Source organism: Lycorma delicatula, chromosome 10 (assembly GCF_047948215.1).
Source record: "Lycorma delicatula isolate Av1 chromosome 10, ASM4794821v1, whole genome shotgun sequence".
Lineage (NCBI taxonomy): Eukaryota > Metazoa > Arthropoda > Insecta > Hemiptera > Fulgoridae > Lycorma > Lycorma delicatula.
The window spans coordinates 102,100,133-102,125,263 of record NC_134464.1 but is presented as its reverse complement, the minus strand read 5'-3'; the positions used below and the strand labels follow the sequence as shown (position 1 = coordinate 102,125,263).

The window sequence follows — 25,131 nt, the reverse complement described above, 5'->3', positions numbered from 1 at the left end:
CTCTTTTTATAATAATAGTAATAATAATATTAAGCGTAAATATGGTTTTTATATGTGCACAGTTGTTATTTGAAATATTACTAATTAGAAATTTATTATGTATTCTACATTGTAAACCAAATTCTGTCTCTAATTTTTTATGTATCTTTATTTTTTCTTTATTTTTATATCTTAATTCATATATTCACGTAGGTTTAATTTGACCTTTTTTTGTATTAAAAATGTTATTTAATCATAATCTGCTGATCTCGATAGTGGAATGTAAGAGCCCCTGCCTTTCATCCAAAGGTTCTGGGTTGTAGTTTGGATTAGGCAACGCATTCTTTTACATGCTACCAAAAAAAGATTCATTTATAATTATCATCAGTCAGCAATATGTTACAGGGTGGCAACCTAAATAAAATGGAATGTAGATGAGTTAATTGCTGTTGGGGTTTCTCTCCTTCAAGTCAACTGCAGATGTCAACATGTCTATTCATTGATCCAAGGGAACAGATAGTAGATATTTAATTGTGTTGTATAAAAAAGAAACACAGAGTTTATTACCTGTTTCTTTTTATTTCTTATATTTTATTTATTAATATAAAACATAAATTTGTTTTTTATCCATATAAATATAACATGTATAAAATTTTGACTAACGGATGGGTTCTGGTTTAAATGACTGCAATTTTCAACCAGAAGTATTAATTCTAAACTTTGATTATATAGTCCCTCAATATCATCATTGTCATAGCATAAATGTTTTTGGATTTTGAGCAGACAGATCAAATTATATATTTTTTTCTGAAATGATATAATCATACGCTGTCTAATCATTATAAAATATTTATTGTGTCTATGAAATGAAGGATGTATGAAGTAAAATAAATATCAAAAAGCAGACTGGCATAAGCAAGAAGAACTTTAATCTGAAAAAAATTATTAATATTAAATAGTGATCTAAGAGTTAATAAGAAAAAACTTGTTGAATATATTTATCAGAGTATCGCTTTATGATAACATAACATAACATGGACAATATGAAAACCAAAATGAAAAAAATGGAAGTGTCAAATGGGATATTAAAGAGGATAATAAGTGGTCTTAAGACAAGTATCAGAAGAAAGAGAAGTGTGGGGCAGAATCTTGCAAAGTTACCTAGATTTAAGTTGAAAATAAATTTAAATCCATCTCACAAGTTTGTATTTAAAATCTAAAAAATCTTAATTTTTTGAGAGCCTTTCTCTTAAGTATTTCTTGACAAAAAATGTCCACCCCTTCCTAGAAAATTAACCAGAGTTTTAGCCAAATAAAATTTTAATTAATGTAAAATTTGGATCTAAAAGGGGAAAGGCACATCGGTTCGAATCTGATTTTATCTCCTTTTTTTACTTTTTTTTTAGTTTATATATATGTTGATTTATTAGTATTATTAACCTCTGATTGTAAAAAAAATAAAAATAAATCAATAATAACAATAAAAAAAATATATGAAAAAATATCAGAAGATATTAATAAAATAAAATTTTATGTACTTTTCATTTAAAAAAAAAAAAATGTATATAAGTAATTTAATAGGTGAGCAAGGAAGTCATGTAGTCACATCAAATTTTTTGTTCTAAAATGTTGTTTAAAATTTCCTCTCTCCAATGCCGTTTTAATCACCTATTTCTGTTGTATATAAAAATTTGTATGATTCTTTTTGTCAACACAAGTTTTTTATTTTATAACAAAATGTGGACTTCCTGTTGTTTCGTTCATTTTATTATTTTTTCTCTTGATTATTTTTATGTTTTGGTACTGTATTTTTTTTAAAAGTTAGTAGCATTGCTTTTCAATATTTTATAACATAACCTTATTGAGTTGAGTGTAACGTTCCGTTGTTGTAAGCTAACTTGATTATGTTTTGTTAGAAGTGATCCGTTGTGGATATTATTTATCAGACTGGATTGGTATAATTATTATTAATGTATCGTTCTTTATAGTGTAAATAGTTGTATTTTTAGTCTAATATGCCTAGATTGAAACTTGGTTTTAAAAAACGAAAAGGTGGTTAAAATTACAAGCTCCAACAACCCAAAATATTTCTTCTGTTGTCTCTAGCCAAGACTAAAATTCGACCTTTACGGACGTAAGTACTGGGATGCTGAAAGAAGGAAAATACCTTACGACCATAACCAGCACTTCCATTTCAGTAAAATAATCACGGTTGAAATTAAGCCAATTTTTAAGGTTTTATCTGATAGTGTGTAGCTCGAAAAGTGTTTTATCTAGCAAAAACCAAAATGTGCCTTTTACATCAACATTTTTTTATTTAAATGCCCTTTGAAATGCCTTGTCACAACCCTATCCTTTCAATTTAAAATATTTTAGTTGCCTCCCCAAATAATTGAGGAGCTTAGGTGTGTTGGTCTCAAACAAAAAAAAAACTGTTTCAAGGTAGGAGTGTTTCTAAATTTAATTTATATTGATATTTATGTTGATATTTTGTGTAGTATTATTGTTTTATATATATATATTTTTTTTTTTTGTCTTCAGTCATTTGACTGGTTTGATGCAGCTCTCCAAGATTCCCTATCTAGTGCTAGTCGTTTCATTTCAGTATACCCTCTACATCCTACATCCCCAACAATTTGTTTTACATACTCCAAACGTGGCCTGCCTACACAATTTTTCCCTTCTACCTGTCCTTCCAATATTAAAGCGACTATTCCAGGATGCCTTAGTATGTGGCCTATAAGTCTGTCTCTTCTTTTAACTATATTCTTCCAAATGCTTCTTTCTTCATCTATTTGCCGCAATACCTCTTCATTTGTCACTTTATCCACCCATCTGATTTTTAACATTCTCCTATAGCACCACATTTCAAAAGCTTCTAATCTTTTCTTCTCAGATACTCCGATTGTCCAAGTTTCACTTCCATATAAAGCGACACTCCAAACATACACTTTCAAAAATCTTTTCCTGAGATTTAAATTAATTTTTGATGTAAACAAATTATATTTCTTACTGAAGGCTCGTTTAGCTTGTGCTATTCGGCATTTTATATCGCTCCTGCTTCGTCCATCTTTAGTAATTTTACTTCCCAAATAACAAAATTCTTCTACCTCCATAATCTTTTCTCCTCCTATTTTCACCTTCAGTGGTCCATCATTGTTATTTCTACTACATTTCATTACTTTTGTTTTGTTCTTGTTTATTTTCATGCGATAGTTCTTGCGTAGGACTTCATCTATGCCGTTCATTGTTTCTTCTAAATCCTTTTTACTCTCGGCTAGAATTACTATATCATCAGCAAATCGTAGCATCTTTATCTTTTCACCTTGTACTGTTACTCCGAATCTAAATTGTTCTTTAACATCAATAACTGCTAGTTCCATGTAAAGATTAAAAAGTAACGGAGATAAGGAACATCCTTGTCGGACTCCCTTTCTTATTAGGGCTTCTTTCTTATGTTCTTCAATTGTTATTGTTGCTGTTTGGTTCCTGTACATGTTAGCAATTGTTCTTCTATCTCTGTATTTGAACCCTAATTTTTTTAAAATGCTGAACATTTTATTCCAATCTACGTTATCGAAAGCCTTTTCTAGGTCTATAAACGCCAAGTATGTTGGTTTGTTTTTCTTTAATCTTCCTTCTACTATTAATCTGAGGCCTAAAATTGCTTCCCTTGTCCCTATACTTTTCCTGAAACCAAATTGGTCTTCTCCTAACACTTCTTCCACTCTCCTCTCAATTCTTCTGTATAAAATTCTAGTTAAGATTTTTGATGCATGACTAGTTAAACTAATTGTTCTGTATTCTTCACATTTATCTGCCCCTGCTTTCTTTGGTATCATAACTATAACACTTTTTTTGAAGTCTGACGGAAATTCCCCTTTTTCATAAATATTACACACCAGTTTGTATAATCTATCAATCGCTTCCTCACCTGCACTGCGCAGTAATTCTACAGGTATTCCGTCTATTACAGGAGCTTTTCTGCCATTTAAATCTTTTAATGCTCTCTTAAATTCAGATCTCAGTATTGTTTCTCCCATTTCATCCTCCTCAACTTCCTCTTCTTCCTGTATAACACCATTTTCTAATTCATTTCCTCCGTATAACTCTTCAATATATTCCACCCATCTATCGACTTTACCTTTCGTATTATATATTGGTGTACCATCTTTGTTTAACACATTATTAGATTTTAATTTATGTACCCCAAAATTTTCCTTAACTTTCCTGTATGCTCCGTCAATTTTACCAATGTTCATTTCTCTTTCCACTTCTGAACACTTTTCTTTAATCCACTCTTCTTTCGCCAGTTTGCATTTCCTATTTATAGCATTTCTTAATTGCCGATAGTTCCTTTTACTTTCTTCATCATTAGCATTCTTATATTTTCTACGTTCATCCATCAGCTGCAATATATCGTCTGAAACCCAAGGTTTTCTACCAGTTCTCTTTATTCCGCCTAAGTTTGCTTCTGCTGATTTAAGAATTTCCTTTTTAACATTCTCCCATTCTTCCTCTACATTTTCTACCATACCTTTTTTACTCAGACCTCTTGCGATGTCCTCCTCAAAAATCTTCTTTACCTCCTCTTCCTCAAGCTTCTCTAAATTCCACCGATTCATCTGACAACTTTTCTTCAGGTTTTTAAACCCCAATCTACATTTCATTATCACCAAATTATGGTCGCTATCAATGTCTGCTCCAGGGTAAGTTTTGCAGTCAACGAGTTGATTTCTAAATCTTTGCTTAACCATGATATAATCTATCTGATACCTTCCAGTATCGCCTGGCTTTTTCCAAGTGTATATTCTTCTATTATGATTTTTAAATTGGGTGTTGGCAATTACTAAATTATACTTCGTGCAAAACTCTATAAGTCGGTCCCCTCTTTCATTCCTTTTGCCCAGCCCGTATTCACCCACTATATTTCCTTCCTTGCCTTTTCCAATGCTTGCATTCCAATCTCCAACTATTATTAAATTTTCATCTCCCTTTACGTGTTTAATTGCTTCATCAATCTCTTCGTATACACACTCTACCTCATCATCATCATGGGCGCTTGTAGGCATATAAACGTTAACAATCGTTGTCGGTTTAGGTTTTGCTTTTATCCTTATTACAATGATTCTATCGCTATGCGTTTTGAAATACTCCACTCTCCTCCCTATCTTCTTGTTCATCACGAAACCTACTCCTGCCTGCCCATTATTTGACGCTGAGTTAATTACTCTAAAATCACCTGACCAAAAGTCGCCTTCCTCTTCCCACCGAACCTCACTAATTCCTACTATATCCACATTCACCCTATCCATTTCCCTTTTTAAATTTTCTAGCCTACCAACCTTTTTTAAGCTTCTAACATTCCATGCTCCGACTCGTAGAATGTTATTTTTTAATTTTCTGATATATATATTATAATTAAAAATAATTTTTTTTTGGTTCTATAACCAATGAAGCAAAAGTAATTTGTCTGTTTCATTCACTCATACTTATGCATCTTTCTGAAAATATTGCATCGTCATATATCTGAATGTTATAAAAAATTCAAAATTATTTTGATTTATTATGCATAAGTTATTAAGTAGTGGCATGTTTAGTTTATGAAAATAATCGTAGCTTATTCAACAACCTGTTGAATTACATTCTACATCATTTCATCCAAAAATAAAAAAGTTTTGACATCCAGATCTCAGATTTTGATCAAACTTTGTATATTTAATTATTGTTTAGATATTTAATTACCAGAAAGGAATTTTTTCTCTTAAACTCTTTACGATTTTCATTTTACAGCTGTTTTTCCAAACATAAAAGATTTATTTTGTCTAAGAGATATTTTTTAGTATATCAATAAAATTTCTGTCTTCTGATTGGAGAAATTCCTTTGTTATGTCTCTTTAAAAACAATATTTTTATTTTTGTTCCAACACTTAAGCACTGTATTAGTGGCAATGGTATCGTCTATAATCGGCAAGTTTGCTTTAGGGTCATATAGAATCTGTTTAAAAATCACAAAAAAAAAGTTTTTAATACATTCTGATCATCAAATAAAACATAAAATTCTAAATTTTAATATTACATGTATTTAATATTAGTATGATTAAATTATTTGGGTGGCATTATACTAAATTTTTGGTTATCATTAACAATAAATAATCTTTTACTCACTTTTACATAAAATATGGTCAGAAATCAGTTGAAAATATTAAATTGTACAATAATTATTCCAAATTATTACTCAAACATGCTAAAATGAACTTACTTGTAGATAGCAAGCCATCTACAGAACATAGATTTTTTTATTTTTTTCCGAAGACATGAAAGAATCTTTTTGAACCAAATTATCATGTTACATGAAAAGTATTTTTTTTTTAAATTATCATGCGAGTGCTCAAGAGAAATTAAAATGTACCATACCCCACAGAAATAAGCACTGATGGGAAATGTAGTCGGATTAGAACACACGAACTGATAGAATGAAACCTTGCAACTGAGGGTGCAAATGCAATGTGCCACTATGATCATATTTGTGATGTTCCTCATTATTAGGATTAAACAATATCATTATATCAGTAATTGAATAAATAATGCTGCAAAAGAAATTAAATAAATTTAAAGATTTTTCTGTAAATGTTTATGTAATATTATGGAAACTGATTCAATACATTGAATATTTAATATTCAGAACAAATTGCAAGCACAGAAGTTCCCATCAGACTGGTATACAGACCAGATTTATTAAACATGCATCTATTTTAGCTGTTAAGAAATTACATTTAAAACTATTTTCACCAGTTATTTTTTTATGATTGACTTATTTTTTAGTTGAACATACATCTGCAACAATAAAAAACATTGCAGGTATTCAACGCATTACCTTGCGTCGAATACCAATACAATGAAAATTTAGTGGAAACTTACTATCAATCAAGTTTTAAACAGGTATTCTCAGTGAATAATTTTGCATCCTGGAAATCTATACCAGTGTCATTTATCAATTTAATTGCTACATGTGGCTGGAATTTTATGGATTTATTTATTATGATAATGTCTGTAGCTATATCATCACGATTTAATCAGATAAATAATCGTTTGGAAGCTGTTAAAGGAAAGGTAAATAACTTTTTTCTGCTCTTTTATTTGTTAAATGTTAGTTGGTTGCCTAACAGTTGTAGAAAATCAGTCATGAAAATTGTCATGTTTAATTTTTAAAAAATCACATGACTGTTACATCAGGATTAAATAGAAAAATTTTACAATAGTGTAATTAAATAAAAACTCAGAAAGTCCGGAAGGTCACTCCAGCTCGAATGGTCCATCTGTTAAGGTATTATACAAATGATCTACATCTATCTATACTATTATATAAAGAGGCAGAGGGTTTTTGTTTGTTTGTTTGGGATAAACAAAAAACTACTCCGATCAATCACAAACAAATTTTTATCCGTATTTCTTAGCATAACTGTGAAGGTTTTTAAATATATTTCATCTCAAAAATTTTTGAAGAAACAACCGATCAATTGCCTTCAAATTTTCAGGATGCATTAATATTATACCATATTAAGTTAAGCCCCAGACTGGGGCCCTAGCTCCCTTGAAGGTTAAAATATTAAAAATATTCATTAATTCTTCCCCCTCAAAGAGGATGAAGTTGTAAATTAAAGATATTCATTAAAGAAAAAATAGATTAATCCTTTTATGCATTATATAAATTCAACCTGATGTTTCTACTATATTATTTTTGTAATTAAACTAATCCTTTTATTGCTATTATTATCAGAAATACTATTATAATTCTGCCAAATAAATTCTGTATAATTATTTTCATGAGTTTTTTTATCATCAAAAATTACAGAATAATTTTTTTGTTTTTTAATTAAATATGATCTAATCAAATTAGGTGAAGTAAAGTTAGGTAGGTGAAGAAAGTATTATTTCAATATGTTTTACGTGTGTTTTAAAATAATTGTTTAAATTAGCCTTATTGTTTAAATTAATCTAAAACTATTAGGAAATGACTTAAGACTCAAACTGTAACAAAACATGATTAAATTTCAATTAGCACTTACAATAGCATTTTAAAGTGTATTTGTAAAAAGAAAATTGTTCTAGTGATTTCTTGACACAATGTCAAAAAGCCATTCATACAAGAAGAAGTTTGATAATTTTATAAGACTATGTAAACTTTTTTAACTTTATGAGACTTTTTTAAAAAAGAAGGAATAAAAGCCAAAACAATAAATGGAAGCGGCTTATCATTTTAAAGAAACAGTTACAATAAAACATCCTTATCTAAAAAAATCAAAAATTAAGACATTAAAAAGCAATAGCTTTGCCCGAAGTCTTAAGCAGTTAGTTAAGATGGCCTACAAAATTTTTAGGAAAATCTAGTAAAAGAAAAAAAATACTTTATGAAAAATCCAAAATAAGCTAGTTCAGAGAAATTGAAAAAGATCTAAAATTATTAAGTATTTCCAATGAAATAATTTTTGACAAATAAAACTCGTAGATAAATCTAAATATTCAAAGAAACAGAAAAGGAAACAGTGGATGAACATAAGGAGAGAGAAGTTAAAGTTAAGAACAAAAGAATTTTATAAAAGAAAGAGGTCATGACAGGATGCGAGATCCTTAGGAGGTCCAATCACAAACAAAAAAAATAAGAAAAGAAAAAGATTTTCATGAAGAAAATTATTTATTAAAAGAATGTAGTTACACTGGTAGAAATGTTTAAATATACATTCTGATCTTAAAATGGCTAGCAACTATATCAAAGTGCAGTTTCAATTATGATGTGTTTTTTGGGTGGGGGGATAGAATACTTGCTTTTATTACATATAAATATGTAGGCTGCTTTTAATTACATACAGACACACTCAGAAACATTTATTGTGTGTTCATAATGTATGGGCACACACAAACAAACACAATAAATATATTACATATGTTCATAAATTATAATAAAACTTTAAATAACTTTTCATAAACCACATCTCTACCCACAATGGGGATAATTGAAAAAAGTATAATGTAAAGAAAAAGGGTTATGACATACCATTTTAAAGATCATCAAAAAACAAAAGTTTTGACATAAAAAATGATCATACAACTCTTACCAAAATGGAGGCTATTTAACACCTTTCACAGCTAGTTTCAATAGTAGCTTATAAACATAAAAAGCGGGTTTCTGCGGTATGAATTTCTTTCATACCACAGAAACAGATTATACTGTAGACCACTTTTGAAAAACATTAAACGGCTGCCATTTTGATTAGAATTGCTGTAACCTTTTGATTTTATTGCCATTTTTTTTATTATTTTTTTAATGCTCTTTAAAATGAGGCCTTATAACCCTACCCTTCCCATTAAAATTTTTTGATTAAATCCTATGCCCCTTGGGTGGTTCAAAGTGTGGTGGTATTATTATGAATTGTTTTGAGGAAAAGCAATAACTAAATCTTATTTTTCTCTGGTTAAGGAGTAAAAATTTAAAAAAGAGTTGTCATACTTGTGAACACTAAATAAATGTGTATATAGTTGTATACAATCATTCGTCATTTTAGATAAGGATGCAAAATTCTGTATTCTAGGTTGCATAGTTTTTCAAGTTAAAGGTGTAAATTTTATTCATGAGAAATTTTAATTGTTTTTAATACCTAAATGTTATAAAACAAAAGAAAAAGAATTAAATAGTTACAATAACAAGTGTAATTTTCTTAAATTAAGTGATTTCGGTCTTTAAATGCAAGGAGGGATTAAAAGATTCAATAAGAAAAGTTTTATCCAGTATCCAATTAAAAGAAATTCTTCCGTAATAACAGAGAATTGTAAAAAACACCCAAGAAAAGAATGAGTAGAAGAAAGACAGGTGAGTAAAGGAAATGGAAATATATAATATTCTTATTTGGGTGAGGATTGTAAGAGAAGTGGATATTTGTAGAATATATTCTGTCATGTGAAAAATTTAAAATGAACTGCATTTAGATGAATATGAAGAGGATACATGAAAAAATCGCTGATATATATATATATATATATATATATATATATATATATATATATATTCATAAAGTTAAGTCTCATAAAGTTAAAAAAGTTTACATAGTCTTATAAAATTATCAAACTTCTTCTTGTATGAATGGCTTTTTGACATTGTGTCAAGAAATCACTAGAACAATTTTCTTTTTACAAATACACTTTAAAATGCTATTGTAAGTGCTAATTGAAATTTAATCATGTTTTGTTACAGTTTGAGTCTTAAGTCATTTCCTAATAGTTTTAGATTAATTTAAACAATAAGGCTAATTTAAACAATTATTTTAAAACACACGTAAAACATATTGAAATAATACTTTCTTCACCTACCTAACTTTACTTCACCTAATTTGATTAGATCATATTTAATTAAAAAACAAAAAAATTATTCTGTAATTTTTGATGATAAAAAAACTCATGAAAATAATTATACAGAATTTATTTGGCAGAATTATAATAGTATTTCTGATAATAATAGCAATAAAAGGATTAGTTTAATTACAAAAATAATATAGTAGAAACATCAGGTTGAATTTATATAATGCATAAAAGGATTAATCTATTTTTTCTTTAATGAATATCTTTAATTTACAACTTCATCCTCTTTGAGGGGGAAGAATTAATGAATATTTTTAATATTTTAACCTTCAAGGGAGCTAGGGCCCCAGTCTGGGGCTTAACTTAATATGGTATAATATTAATGCATCCTGAAAATTTGAAGGCAATTGATCGGTTGTTTCTTCAAAAATTTTTGAGATGAAATATATTTAAAAACCTTCACAGTTATGCTAAGAAATACGGATAAAAATTTGTTTGTGATTGATCGGAGTAGTTTTTTGTTTATCCCAAACAAACAAACAAAAACCCTCTGCCTCTTTATATAATAGTATAGATAGATGTAGATCATTTGTATAATACCTTAACAGATGGACCATTCGAGCTGGAGTGACCTTCCGGACTTTCTGAGTTTTTATTTAATTACACTATTGTAAAATTTTTCTATTTAATCCTGATGTAACAGTCATGTGATTTTTTAAAAATTAAACATGACAATTTTCATGACTGATTTTCTACAACTGTTAGGCAACCAACTAACATTTAACAAATAAAAGAGCAGAAAAAAGTTATTTACCTTTCCTTTAACAGCTTCCAAACGATTATTTATCTGATTAAATCGTGATGATATAGCTACAGACATTATCATAATAAATAAATCCATAAAATTCCAGCCACATGTAGCAATTAAATTGATAAATGACACTGGTATAGATTTCCAGGATGCAAAATTATTCACTGAGAATACCTGTTTAAAACTTGATTGATAGTAAGTTTCCACTAAATTTTCATTGTATTGGTATTCGACGCAAGGTAATGCGTTGAATACCTGCAATGTTTTTTATTGTTGCAGATGTATGTTCAACTAAAAAATAAGTCAATCATAAAAAAATAACTGGTGAAAATAGTTTTAAATGTAATTTCTTAACAGCTAAAATAGATGCATGTTTAATAAATCTGGTCTGTATACCAGTCTGATGGGAACTTCTGTGCTTGCAATTTGTTCTGAATATTAAATATTCAATGTATTGAATCAGTTTCCATAATATTACATAAACATTTACAGAAAAATCTTTAAATTTATTTAATTTCTTTTGCAGCATTATTTATTCAATTACTGATATAATGATATTGTTTAATCCTAATAATGAGGAACATCACAAATATGATCATAGTGGCACATTGCATTTGCACCCTCAGTTGCAAGGTTTCATTCTATCAGTTCGTGTGTTCTAATCCGACTACATTTCCCATCAGTGCTTATTTCTGTGGGGTATGGTACATTTTAATTTCTCTTGAGCACTCGCATGATAATTTAAAAAAAAAATACTTTTCATGTAACATGATAATTTGGTTCAAAAAGATTCTTTCATGTCTTCGGAAAAAAATCAAAAAATCTATGTTCTGTAGATGGCTTGCTATCTACAAGTAAGTTCATTTTAGCATGTTTGAGTAATAATTTGGAATAATTATTGTACAATTTAATATTTTCAACTGATTTCTGACCATATTTTATGTAAAAGTGAGTAAAAGATTATTTATTGTTAATGATAACCAAAAATTTAGTATAATGCCACCCAAATAATTTAATCATACTAATATTAAATACATGTAATATTAAAATTTAGAATTTTATGTTTTATTTGATGATCAGAATGTATTAAAAACTTTTTTTTTGTGATTTTTAAACAGATTCTATATGACCCTAAAGCAAACTTGCCGATTATAGACGATACCATTGCCACTAATACAGTGCTTAAGTGTTGGAACAAAAATAAAAATATTGTTTTTAAAGAGACATAACAAAGGAATTTCTCCAATCAGAAGACAGAAATTTTATTGATATACTAAAAAATATCTCTTAGACAAAATAAATCTTTTATGTTTGGAAAAACAGCTGTAAAATGAAAATCGTAAAGAGTTTAAGAGAAAAAATTCCTTTCTGGTAATTAAATATCTAAACAATAATTAAATATACAAAGTTTGATCAAAATCTGAGATCTGGATGTCAAAACTTTTTTATTTTTGGATGAAATGATGTAGAATGTAATTCAACAGGTTGTTGAATAAGCTACGATTATTTTCATAAACTAAACATGCCACTACTTAATAAGTTATGCATAATAAATCAAAATAATTTTGAATTTTTTATAACATTCAGATATATGACGATGCAATATTTTCAGAAAGATGCATAAGTATGAGTGAATGAAACAGACAAATTACTTTTGCTTCATTGGTTATAGAACCAAAAAAAAATTATTTTTAATTATAATATATATATATAAAACAATAATACTACACAAAATATCAACATAAATATCAATATAAATTAAATTTAGAAACACTCCTACCTTGAAACAGTTTTTTTTTTGTTTGAGACCAACACACCTAAGCTCCTCAATTATTTGGGGAGGCAACTAAAATATTTTAAATTGAAAGGATAGGGTTGTGACAAGGCATTTCAAAGGGCATTGAAATAAAAAAATGTTGATGTAAAAGGCACATTTTGGTTTTTGCTAGATAAAACACTTTTCGAGCTACACACTATCAGATAAAACCTTAAAAATTGGCTTAATTTCAACCGTGATTATTTTACTGAAATGGAAGTGCTGGTTATGGTCGTAAGGTATTTTCCTTCTTTCAGCATCAGATTGTAAGAGAAGTGGATATTTGTAGAATATATTCTGTCATGTGAAAAATTTAAAATGAACTGCATTTAGATGAATATGAAGAGGATACATGAAAAAATCGCTGATATATATATATATATCAGATTACATTTATAATATTCGATTATCATTTTATAATATATCATATTACATGTATGGGTATAATATATATACCCATAGATGTAAAAATGAAAATTTTCAGTTTAAATAAAAAAAAACTGATGTAATGAAAAAACACATAAAACATAATAATATAATCCAAAAGAGGGAATTTATACTCAGGCTATGGGTAGAAAACATATTTTCACCTAAGAAAGTATTTTTAAGCTTAACTGCTATAAAATATTAACTTAATACTACAAACAATATTACAATCAAATATTCAGCAATTCAAATCTACAAATTAATCAGCAATCCCTCTTCTAGAGGTTCGGTACTTACTTGAAAGAAAATTATTTTTATTGTGTATTTTTATAAAGTAATCTATATAAATTTTATTTAATTTAAATTAAAATATATTAGGTGAAGCCAAAAATAATATTTTTTTTAAAGCCTTACAGTGTGCTAATGATAAAACGTTTAGTTCGTTAAATTCCCATAATTACTGCTTACCAAACCTAACTTTGTAATTAATATTAACATACATGCAAATCACATTATTTACTTGCGTACTACTTTTCATAATATAAAATTTTATTATTGAAAGAACTTACCTAGTTTACGTGTAAAATTCTTTACAAAACGGTTGTTTACATTCATATACTCCTGATATACTGAATACACATAATAATCAAGTAACAATATTAATACTGATTCGACAACGTTAATGGTTAATAATACTTAGATTAAATTATCAGAAAAAAAAATTATATATAAGTTTTGTTTATTTTCATTACATCGCTTTATATAATGGAATAAGCTAATAATATTATAAAAATATATAATTTTTCATCACTGTAATAGACATTTTGACACACGTAGTCGTCAAAACAACTGTTTTGACGAATTCGGCGCGAATCAGGTGGATGGACGAGTAAATCGAATACATAAAGAAATTACGCTATTTGTTGCATTCTCTGTACGCAATCACCACTACGTACAAAGTTACCACAGTTTTAATTTTTTTTTCACTGTATCGTTCAGAAGCTATCTTTTTTTTACTATTATTTCCTTATTAATCTCAATTAATTAGTTTTAATTTTCCAGTTAATGGTTTTTATATTAAAATATATTTAAAAATGTATTTTTTAAATGTAATTAATAATTCTTTTCACAAAACAACAAAAAAATACAATAGGATTTATAACTGACAGTTCGATTTGGTTCGCTTTTAATTTTTATCTTCAATTAGAATTGCATTATCTTAAATAAATTTTAATGGTTTTCTGAGGAAAAGAAATTTTGACTATTAAAAAAGTAATCAGGTATACGTAACTTTGTTGCTTTACAAGCTGTTAACTGCCACCTTGACTGTAATTAAGTAGCGTTTAATGATTTTGTAGTCTAGGAACTCTTTATAACCTTATTTGAAAATAAATAAAGTTTCACATAATAAGTAAATATCCTCGATGAATCGGGAGCTAAAAAAAAATTAATTGGTTCTGAAACCTCTTCAAAATTTGTTGAAAAACAAAATGTTAAATTTCTCAGTAAACAAAACCTATTCATATTTAATTTATTCTGTAGTGAAAAGATTACTTAAATAATGACAATCTACCATCGCTTACGCTGTACTAAATATTTTACGATTCCATTTCAGTGTTTCCGATATGTGTGTCCGCTATAGACTAAAAAACTACTGGACCGATTTATGCGCGGGGAAAAGGGGAGAAAGACAAGAATAGGAAAAGGGAAACAGGGAAAATCGGAAAAGGAAAAAATCAAAAAAGGGGAAAACGGGAAAAGGAAATTGAAAGGAGAAAGGAGTAAAAGAAAGGGGAAAGAGGAAGGGGGAGGGAAATAAGGGAAAGAGAAACGGGGAAAATGGAAAAAAGAACGTGATAAAATGAAAATGGGGAAAAGGAAATGTTGAAGGGGAGGGGAAAAGGATAAAATGGAAAGGTTAAATTTTATGAAGTTCCGTAATGTTTTTTTGTTAATGCTCTGTCTAACTTTCAATTGTCTATATTTACTCAAATATAGCGCATAGTGAAGCATGCCGAGTCTGGTAGTTCAAATTAATAAATTATTTAGATAAAATAGATAAAGAATATTTGTTTTAATAATGCGTGATGAAGATAAGAGTTGTTTGCCGCGCTGTCTAGCCAGCTTGTCGTTGCTGACACAGTTATTTTGTAAACATTCCTCACACCAATCGACTACGAACGTTCAAGGTTAAGAGAGTCTATCACTTTTATAGATCCCTTACGCAATAGCAGGATTGAGTGTTATCTTATAAAACAATTAAATAAAGTCAAAAATATAAAATAAAAGATGCAACTTTACACTGTACGTTCGCTTTCATGGTCTAATGGTTTTTATTTATTTATTTCTGAATTTGTTGTCGCCTTAAGAATTATTTTTATGTGTGAACTAAGAATTAAATATTTAAAAAAAACCGCTAATTCAAAGAGGGGAACCCAGTATCTTCAGTTTTTTAAAAATCTGTTAACCTTTTTATTTTTTTGTTTAACCTCTGGGACTACCGTCAGGTATCTGTTCAAAGGATGAAATTAATGATTTGTAGCGTGTGTGAAAACGGCATTCCTGACCGGGATTCGAACCTGGGACCTCCAAATGAAAGGCCGAGGCGCAAACACTCACGCCACGGAGGCCGGCAATGAGGCTGGTTAACCTTTCTTTCTTTTTCCTGTTTAGCCTCCGGTAACTACCGTTTAGATAATTCTTCAGAGGATGAATGAGGATGACATGTATGAGTGTAAATGAAGTGTAGTCTTGTACATTCTCAGTTCGACCATTCCTGAGATGTGTGGTTAATTGAAACCCAACCACCAAAGAACACCGGTAGAACACTATCTAGTATTCAAATCCGTGTAAAAATAACTGGCTTTACTAGGACTTGAACGCTGTAACTCTCGACTTCCAAATCAGCTGATTTGGGAAGACGCGTTAACCTGAGGCTGGTTAACCTGTAGATATGTAAGATTACGTCTAAACTGAGAAACGAGCCCGAAGTTTCCAGCGTGTCCAATTAGTTATTTTTCAAAATTTCTATTATGAACTTATTTACAGATGATTCTTACGTAAGTAAAATTTAACTGTGTGAGGAATAAATCGATTTCGTATGTAATATTTATATGAATATAAGCGATCTGAGGAATAAGCATTACGCAAATAATTCTGTGCGGCAACTAAGAGTCAATCACAGGGTATTAACGTTATGAACAATGGTTTTTTTTTTCTAAAATGATACTCGGGTAAGCATATTACGCTGCTAACTTTCTCCAAGTTGAGTAAAAACCTTAGATCTTCAGACTATGAGTAACGTTCTTTTAACTGGCAATATCCAGATAAGCATTAAACATGTGAGCTAAAGTCCAAGCCAAAACCCTCAGTATATCATTCGGTTGTTCTATTACGGAGGTGACAAAATAGATTACAAAAATCTGACATCCTACAAAATTTAATTCCATTTCACTTAAAGAACTTTCAATATAATTTTTGGATTAAATTGTTTCATTCATTGAGAGCCAAGTATTAGTTAAAAACGACAAAATATATTTTAAAATATCTAAATAAAATAAAATTACGCTTTACATGTATAGTAAAGTGAATTAATAAATATATTTACGGGTGTATGTACGCGCTTACACTCCCATTTGATTTGGATATTGTAGACGGGCTGAACCGTGAAATATGGAGGTCGGCTAGATGTGATAACTTTGAAATTTAGAAATAATACTAATCGTTCATTACCTCCTTACGTACCATTCGCGGTTTCTATAATCTACATCATAAAAGATGTGGTTCTGTTATTTTTATTTTTGTTAACGTTATTAGAGACTGCGCTATTATAAATTTCCTAGATCCTATCCGGGTATCGAATTTCGAACTTTTATTCTAGCAGGTAAAGTAGCTACCTCTCTAATAGCATGGAGGTCATGTTACATCTAAAAAAGATTAATACATTTTTTTTTTAAATTCCTGATTTGATATTTAAAAAATATAGTAACACTTAATAACAAAATTGTATGTGCGCGCGCGTGTGGGTCCGTATTTACATGTACTATATATTGAGCTTGATTACGTATATAAAATAATTATTATATGTAATTAAATAATAAGTAAAAATCTCGTTATAACCCCTTCGTGTATGGTTGGCTGTTGTAGTAATATATCTATTTACAGTTTAAGTTAAAATTTATTCTCTTTAATATTTATCTAATTATAAGTTCGGCAAGATTAATAGTAAATTTTAAAAACAATTTAATTTTAAACGACGCGTAATGGATGGCCTAATGTTAAAAAAATTGATTGTGAATGAAACAGTTTGCGAACGAAATTTTCGATGGAATAATTTTTTATGATAATTTTGTTCTTTATAACCTAGTGTTTATCAATGTCTATCGATGACGGTCGAATCCGTAGTGGGGGAAGTGGAGAAGCATCATGAGTGTAAAGTAACGAAATTCACACAGATGTTTTGTCTTCTAGTTAGTTATTGGCGGGAATTATCGGTAGATGACTGAATACGCAGTGCAATTATGCCTCCACTTAAGTGTTGTTTAATCTAACCACTTGTAACGTCATCTAATTTACATCTTTTTACTGAGATATTCCTTATTGTTGATTAAGGTGAGTTATATTTATTTTTTTTAATATTATTACAATTTTTGGAACAATAACTTGCGGTTGTTTTATTCTTTGTTTGAATTACTATAATTATTTATTAGATTAAAAATGTTAGATTCCAGTTAACGCCGATTGATTTTTACAAAATAAATTAATAAATTTAATAATAATAAATAAATACATTTGTTGTATTTATCTCTTAATAATTTATCCAATAGTTTTATATAGTGGCTAAACAATATCGAAAAAATAATTAAAGAGAAACAAGTTATATGTTAGGTTGTATTTAAGTTATTTGGCCATTAACAACGGTGTATATCATATTTAACTTAACTGATATAAGCAAAGGGTATTTCGTGAGTGATATATTAGATATATTTCGTTTTAGATGTTTTAAGTCGGGTAACGAGAATGAAGCGTGCTATGCAAGAAAATAATTCGCGTCTGTATCGTTATCAAGAATATATTTACTGGAATAGATTTACTGGAGCTCCTGGGTTCGACACCCAAAATAGCTTACCGTTTCTTCACCGATCTCAGTAATGTCGTTAAATAAGTATACTCGGGAACATCACAAAAATTTGAAAAAAACTATTTTTTGATAAATTTGTAAAAATATTTTTAGAAATTTATCGGCGTAGTTTTTATTTAAAATATATATTTAACAATAATTAACCGTAAGAAAGGAAAAAACCATCGGTAGTGAGTTTGTAGAAGGCGACCGATATTTTATAATCTATGTGAGGTTCTGAGTTCGACACAGAGTAAGGACTCTGTATAATCATATATCTTAATAATTATGCCTACATAATATTTTAAGCAGAATTTTAAGCAGAAATTATTCGTAAACAGTACAACGACATATATACGACAAATAGTTCATTACAAATTTTTATATTTAACATTTCCCGTGTTTAATTTATATTTTAAAGCTAAATTTAAAAAAAAATCACAAAATTGTTGAAAATGTATAGTCGATCATTCTTTTAGAGGAAAACTATTTTTAAGAAACATTTAACCTCCTTAGATCGATCGGTTGATAAATTAAGCGACTGATATACCGATAATCCTGGGTTCGAACTCGGCATCGTTTGTCATTCCTTATCGGTTACAGTTCATCTAATTCTTTACGTACAATTATAAACGACGCGAAGTAAAGAAATTACAAAAAAAACTATGTTTCTTTGGCTGATCAAAGGAGCACTGAAATTAAAAAATAAAAATTGAAGTAACAAAATTTAACGATTTACTCGTATTTTCGAAATAAAATTCTATACGCGTAATTTTTTATTACTACAAACGACGTTGTAATTTTTCATCTCGTCGGGAAAAATCTTTGGATCAGAGGTTAAATTTTACGTAAACTTTTAATTTGTAGTTACCGTTTTTTTTGTTATAATTCCAACGAGAAATTTTTTAATGCTTTTTCACGAACGAATTAAAAAGCGTCGAAAACCTTAACAGTCAATTTTTTTATTACAAAGTTTTTGTAAAAATGCACTTTGAGTGAGAAAATTGATAAAAAAACAAAACATGTTTAAGTAGCCCACCGCATACAGAGAGTGATGGAGAGGGAGAGTGAGAGAGAAATTGGGAGAGCGAAGGGGTGAGTGAGAGACAGTGCTGGGAGAGAGAATGATTGGGTGGGAGTGTGTGAGAGAGAGAATGGGTGGGAGAGAGAGTTAGGGTGATGGAGAGGAATTGAGAGACGGGTGATAGGTGGTTGAGTGTGGTGGTGGAGTGTAGAGGGAAGAGTGAGAGGAGGTGATGGAGAGTAAAAGACAGGGCGAGATAGAATAAAAACATAAAATACATTTTTATTATCTAGTAAAATTTGTTATAGCAAAGGTTTTGATATAACACGTTCTGAATTAGAAAAAACATTATATTTATTTAGAAAAGTATATTTCAGTATTTATATATAATTAAAATTGAAAATTGTGCGTGCGTGTGTGAGTATACAAATAAATAAATAATATAATATATTATTTATAAGAGATAATAAGATTTACTGAAACTGAAAATTACTTAAAAATTATTTAAAATACCCGTTCGCTTTGGTTAATATACAGAGAATACTACTCTTCTTAATTAGTGGTATATAAACGCACCTCTAACATTTAACGATTGATAGGTGCTATGTTGCCATTTAAACTCACTTTTCCTTCCCCCTTGTCCGCGTACCTGCCAAGTTCGGCATCAGGTAAATTCGCTGCTTTGCGTTTGACTTATGCATACCTCCAAGCTTCCAAGCAAGATGAAAACAAAAAAATCATTTTTAATAAAATTTTTATTATTTATAAAAAAAAAAAAATAATTAAAATCGTGTTAAATTCTCCATTTGACAATAAGGTTGTACTTAATAACTTTTTTGTTTATTTTAATTTTTAGTTAGTAAAATCTAACCCCAGATTAAACCCAGAACTTTCCATTGATTCTATCACTCTTTCCGTCGTGCGAATTTCCTCAGCTTCATTCGGGAAATATTATTATTCTGTTTTATATTTGCGCTAGGTATATGTTCACACTTTTTCATCATCTTATTGTTTGTGCGTTCGAGTTCGCGCGCGTATTTGTTTTATAGACGGCTGGACTGTACTGTGAAATACGGTAGTCTGCTTGAGATAAGTTTAGTAATAATCGTTTTATATCGTGAGTCCCTTATGTACTATTCATTAATATTTGTTATTATCTATATTAAAACAAATGTTCCTGTTGTGTGTTTTTTTCTGATTAATTACTAAAGATTGTATGGATTAAGTTGTAAAATTGTCTTCAGATCCTGACAAGGAATCGAATCCGACGCCCTTGGTGTAGCAGGCAAGCACGGTACTTTCTGTGACACTAAACTGGTGACATAAGATTTTTATTTTTAATTACGCTATTACATTTTTTAAACTGTTGTTTTTATATTAAAAGAAATAATAGCAGTATTTAGTAAAAAAGCAAAACATTATAACGGACGCTCAGTAGTGTTTTATTTTATGTCCAAGTGCAATTATAAAATATGCGTCAGTGTAAATTATATCGTAAATTGAATATTAGGTAAAACGAAATAATTTAAAATCTTATCATTACCGTTTGGGTATCGTTGGTTACGTTCCTTTGTTAACGTGTGCATAAGTTTAAGCGAAAATTTGGTTTCTATTATTATTTTAGATAAAAGTTTTCAAATCTGAAAAAAATTAATATTCAGTTATCGGTGTCGGTTGTTACGGTGTAGTATAGGAAATTCATTTTACAGGGCGGTAGTAGCATAGATTTGTCATTTGAACGCAACGCTAGTTGCAGTGGTGGGGAACGACAGAAAAAATTAAGTGTGTGAGAGAACGAAGCGTATGATATCCTGCAGTCTCGGGCTAATTAGAAAGAAATTACAGATGGCGTGCGATACGCAATTCAATTTGGATTCTTGTGTCTGTCGTGATTCTTGTTTACCATTATTATTTCTTAAACATTGTTTATTTTAGTTAGATGATCTCATTATTCATTGATGTAAGTCTTTTTTATATTAATATTATTGTAATATAGCTTAAAATAAGTGTCATTATTTTTTTTTTTTTGTTTTATCCATACTTATCACGTAATGAATTTTAGAATACAATTTGCACTCTTATTTTTACAAAATAAATTATTACTATTTATCTCTTATATCCAAACATTTCTAACATTGTTTTCTATTTTTAATACCAGCGAAATAATATCCCAAAAATAAACAGAAATGAAACATTTATTAATTTTTAGGTTGGTTATACATTTTAGGTTAATCGGCCAATAAATAATTAACCAAGGAAATAAAATTATTGTATTGTACTCGTGGGTTAAGCAAAGTATGAGCAAATATCAAACCTCTTTTTGCCCTAAATCATTATCAAACTAAAGAAAAATTTACGTTCGATATACTCGTAAAAATAATAGTACGCATTTTACATACTTACAATGTAGTATAATCATGAATTTGTAACTCGCCAGTTTGATTTTTGTATTATGCAAAATTGTTGATTAGGAAAAAAAGATTACGATAACTTTTGTTTTTAATTTTGTAAAAGTACTTTTTAAGAAATAAATAATTATTTTGGTAGAGTAACTGTCTGATGGTCTTTAATTACTACTCTACATTCCACACAGACTGGAGGCTTGTGTGTAATACAACATAGTTTCTTGAAGAAAGAGCTCATTAATTTGTCGCATTCTTTCTTATGATTGTGATAAGTGTAAACCGTCTGCGGTGTAGGTGGCACTAATAAGTATTACTTTCTTTTATAGTAATGATGCTCGATATTGTTCAGATTCATTTGTCCGCTTGTTTAAATGTAAACATCTGTCATTTTTTTCTTAATTGTTAATGAACGAACTTAATTATTGTTAAAATTAGTAATATATGAATCTTTAATTTCCTTTAAAATGTTGAAGAAATAACATATTTCAAGAAATAACATATCTAGGCAGCATATTTAATATACAATTAAAAATGTGAACTTAATTAAAAGTATGAAACTATTGCAACAATATAATGAATGATTAATTCAATGTAAATTTCAAGTAAGATACTTGGTTACCCGGCAGTTATTTAATGTATACACAACCAACGAATTACTCCGCGGCTGGAATTGTTGTACAGGTATATACACCCTTCCCTGCGGTGAAAGAAGTAAAGTTGTCATTTGTACGACTGAACTTCATTTCCGTTTTCAAAAGGATAGTTACGTGAAACTGCTTCTTCCTAATTCTCCTTAGCGAATTCGCCAGCCGTAACTCTATAACAAATTGTTTTCGGACATAAGTTTGTAGAACTTCTTAATTTCAAGCTCTGGAATCGGTTCCCAAGTTTTTTCACTTTCTTCCTATATCATTTTGTGTAGGTATATGTATATATAATTACATAAATTAAAATATAAAATCTATAGTTTATGTTTTTTATTGTTTTAAAAACATCATTTACGGGAAGATATTTTCTTAACTAAAAGTTTGAATAAAGTTTATAAATTCAATGCGTCGATGAACTTGAACGTTTAAAAATATCTAGATGGGATTGCTCTCCTGTCACAGTGAGTAATATAATTTTTGTTATTTTACGAATTAATTTCAAACAATCGGTACACGGTACATAAAAAATATGTCAGATTAAAATTAACTTTGATTTGGCTATATTTATTCCTTATAATATTTAACAGAACTATGATTAGGCATAAATATGCTGGAGGTCCGATAACGAAATTATTGCTGGGAGTGCATTTTTGGTAAGGAATTAAATGATCTTTCGACCACTCAAAATTTGCGCGCGCCCACACGCACCGAAGAGAGATAGAGAGTGAACGAGCGAGAAAATTCTCGCGCTGTCTGAGGTAGACTAATGTTTAAGAAAGGGGGTGATGATACTAACTGTGATGTTACTTTTACTTTCCAAGAGGGACTCTTACTTTTATAATTGTGGTCTCTTAAGTAAAGTATACGTTTTCATAATAAATTCTTACAGTATTTTGTATTTCATTTTATTCGCTTGTAAAATATTAAATCTCGCATTTTAAAATATTTAAACGTTACCAGAATGATAATGTTATTACTTATATTTACGAGAGTAAACGGTAAAAAAAAATTTGTTTACTGTAGTAAAAAAGTAGTACTAAGTACTTACTACCGGGTTCGAATTCCGGTCAGAATTGGCTTTTTATCCGCTTTATTAAAATTTAAAAAATAAAAGTAAATGACGAACTGGATGTCGGTATATTGTCGATACAAATAAATATATAAAAACACGTATTTGATATTAATATATATAAGAAGCATTAATAAATTTAATATGAGATGACTAATAACCGTTAGTAGCCGCGTTATTATGGAGACAATACCGCCCTTCTGTCGGAGACTCGCCGACAAACTAATAGTAGAGCGTTAAACAGCCTTCAATAAACACATGCCTTACACGCTGCAATATAAACTCATATTTTGATAAATAATTAAACAAATCTATAATATGCATTATAGACGGTTGGAATAAAAAATTCCAACCGTGTCTGAGATTCGAACCCACGAAAGATCCCACCTACGAGGTCGGTCGGCAAAATGTTTAGTTGATGCTTGTAGAAGTATTAAATATAAATAACATTATATTTTCTGTACTTATAAACATAAATGTAGGAATGTAGGTTGTTTTTAGTCTTAACGCAACGTTGTTGTATTTATCTGGCCGTCTTGTTAGAACCTGAAATTTAATCGAGTTAATTACAAGTTTTACTGATTAGTTATATCAGTCGATATAATTGTTAGCTTCTAAATCTGCTGGTCTCGGGTTTGATTCTGGGCAAGAATTTTGTGTTTTTTTAAAAAATATCTCACTAATTTCATCTACCTCTTATTCCACGCTCGTTAAAATACAAGTGTAGGATATTACGAGGTCGTACTGTAAATAAAGCTGGAAAAATTTGATCTGTTATTATTTAACATTAAAGTTTTTGTTTAGTTAGAAAACTACTGTACAAAACCGATCAATTTTATCGTAATAATTTTAATATATTTATTAAAATTAAAGAAGATTAATTATTATTTTTAATAAAATGTAAATATAAAATAATCGACCAATCATAATTTAATTTAATTATGTCGGATGTATATATAAGAAAAAAGGCTATTAACGTTGTTACTCACATGTAAGCAACTTTACATGTATTTTGTTGTATTTTAATTGTACCATCACGTGATCAGTACTGTCCGACGGCAGCCAATCAGAGCGAAAGTAGCCACCTGTTCAACTCCCCTCACTCCGTCACACCATCGTCTAGACCAGGGCTTCTTAAACTTTTTTTATATAGCGACCCCCTTCAAGCTTAGGAAATTTTAAACGACCCCCTCCTCCATATAATGAAATATATATTAACCGTAGATGTAGATGTAATATCGCACTATTTTACAATGTAAATAAAATAAGGATTAAAGAATACGTACCCATTCATTTCACATATATATAATTGGAAACGTTGACGGGATATCGGTCGTAATAAAACACAATAAATAGAATGACATAAAACTATATATATATTTATTCAATAGAAAAAATAAACTTTTGTAACAATTTTTTTATAAGAAAACATAAAACTATATCTATATATTCAATAGAAAAAATAAACTTTTGTAACAATTT

The 25,131-nt window shown here is 29.0% G+C and overlaps 1 protein-coding gene across 10 annotated transcripts in view; it reads left to right on the top strand.

The window, feature by feature from the left end:
* Positions 1–1,813: 1,813 nt before the first annotated feature.
* LOC142331264 (uncharacterized) overlaps positions 1,814–25,131 on the top strand; it is a 71,877-nt gene continuing 48,559 nt past the window's right edge. For 4 of the 10 annotated variants that reach the window (XR_012757943.1, XR_012757948.1, XR_012757940.1 and 1 more), the window contains exon 1: positions 1,846–2,113. The gene's annotated coding sequence lies outside the window, so the exon portion shown is untranslated. Of the gene's footprint in view, positions 2,114–17,865; positions 17,997–21,372; positions 21,489–25,131 lie in introns of those variants that run through there. The other 6 variants (XR_012757942.1, XR_012757941.1, XR_012757946.1 and 3 more) reach the window with 5 other exon arrangements.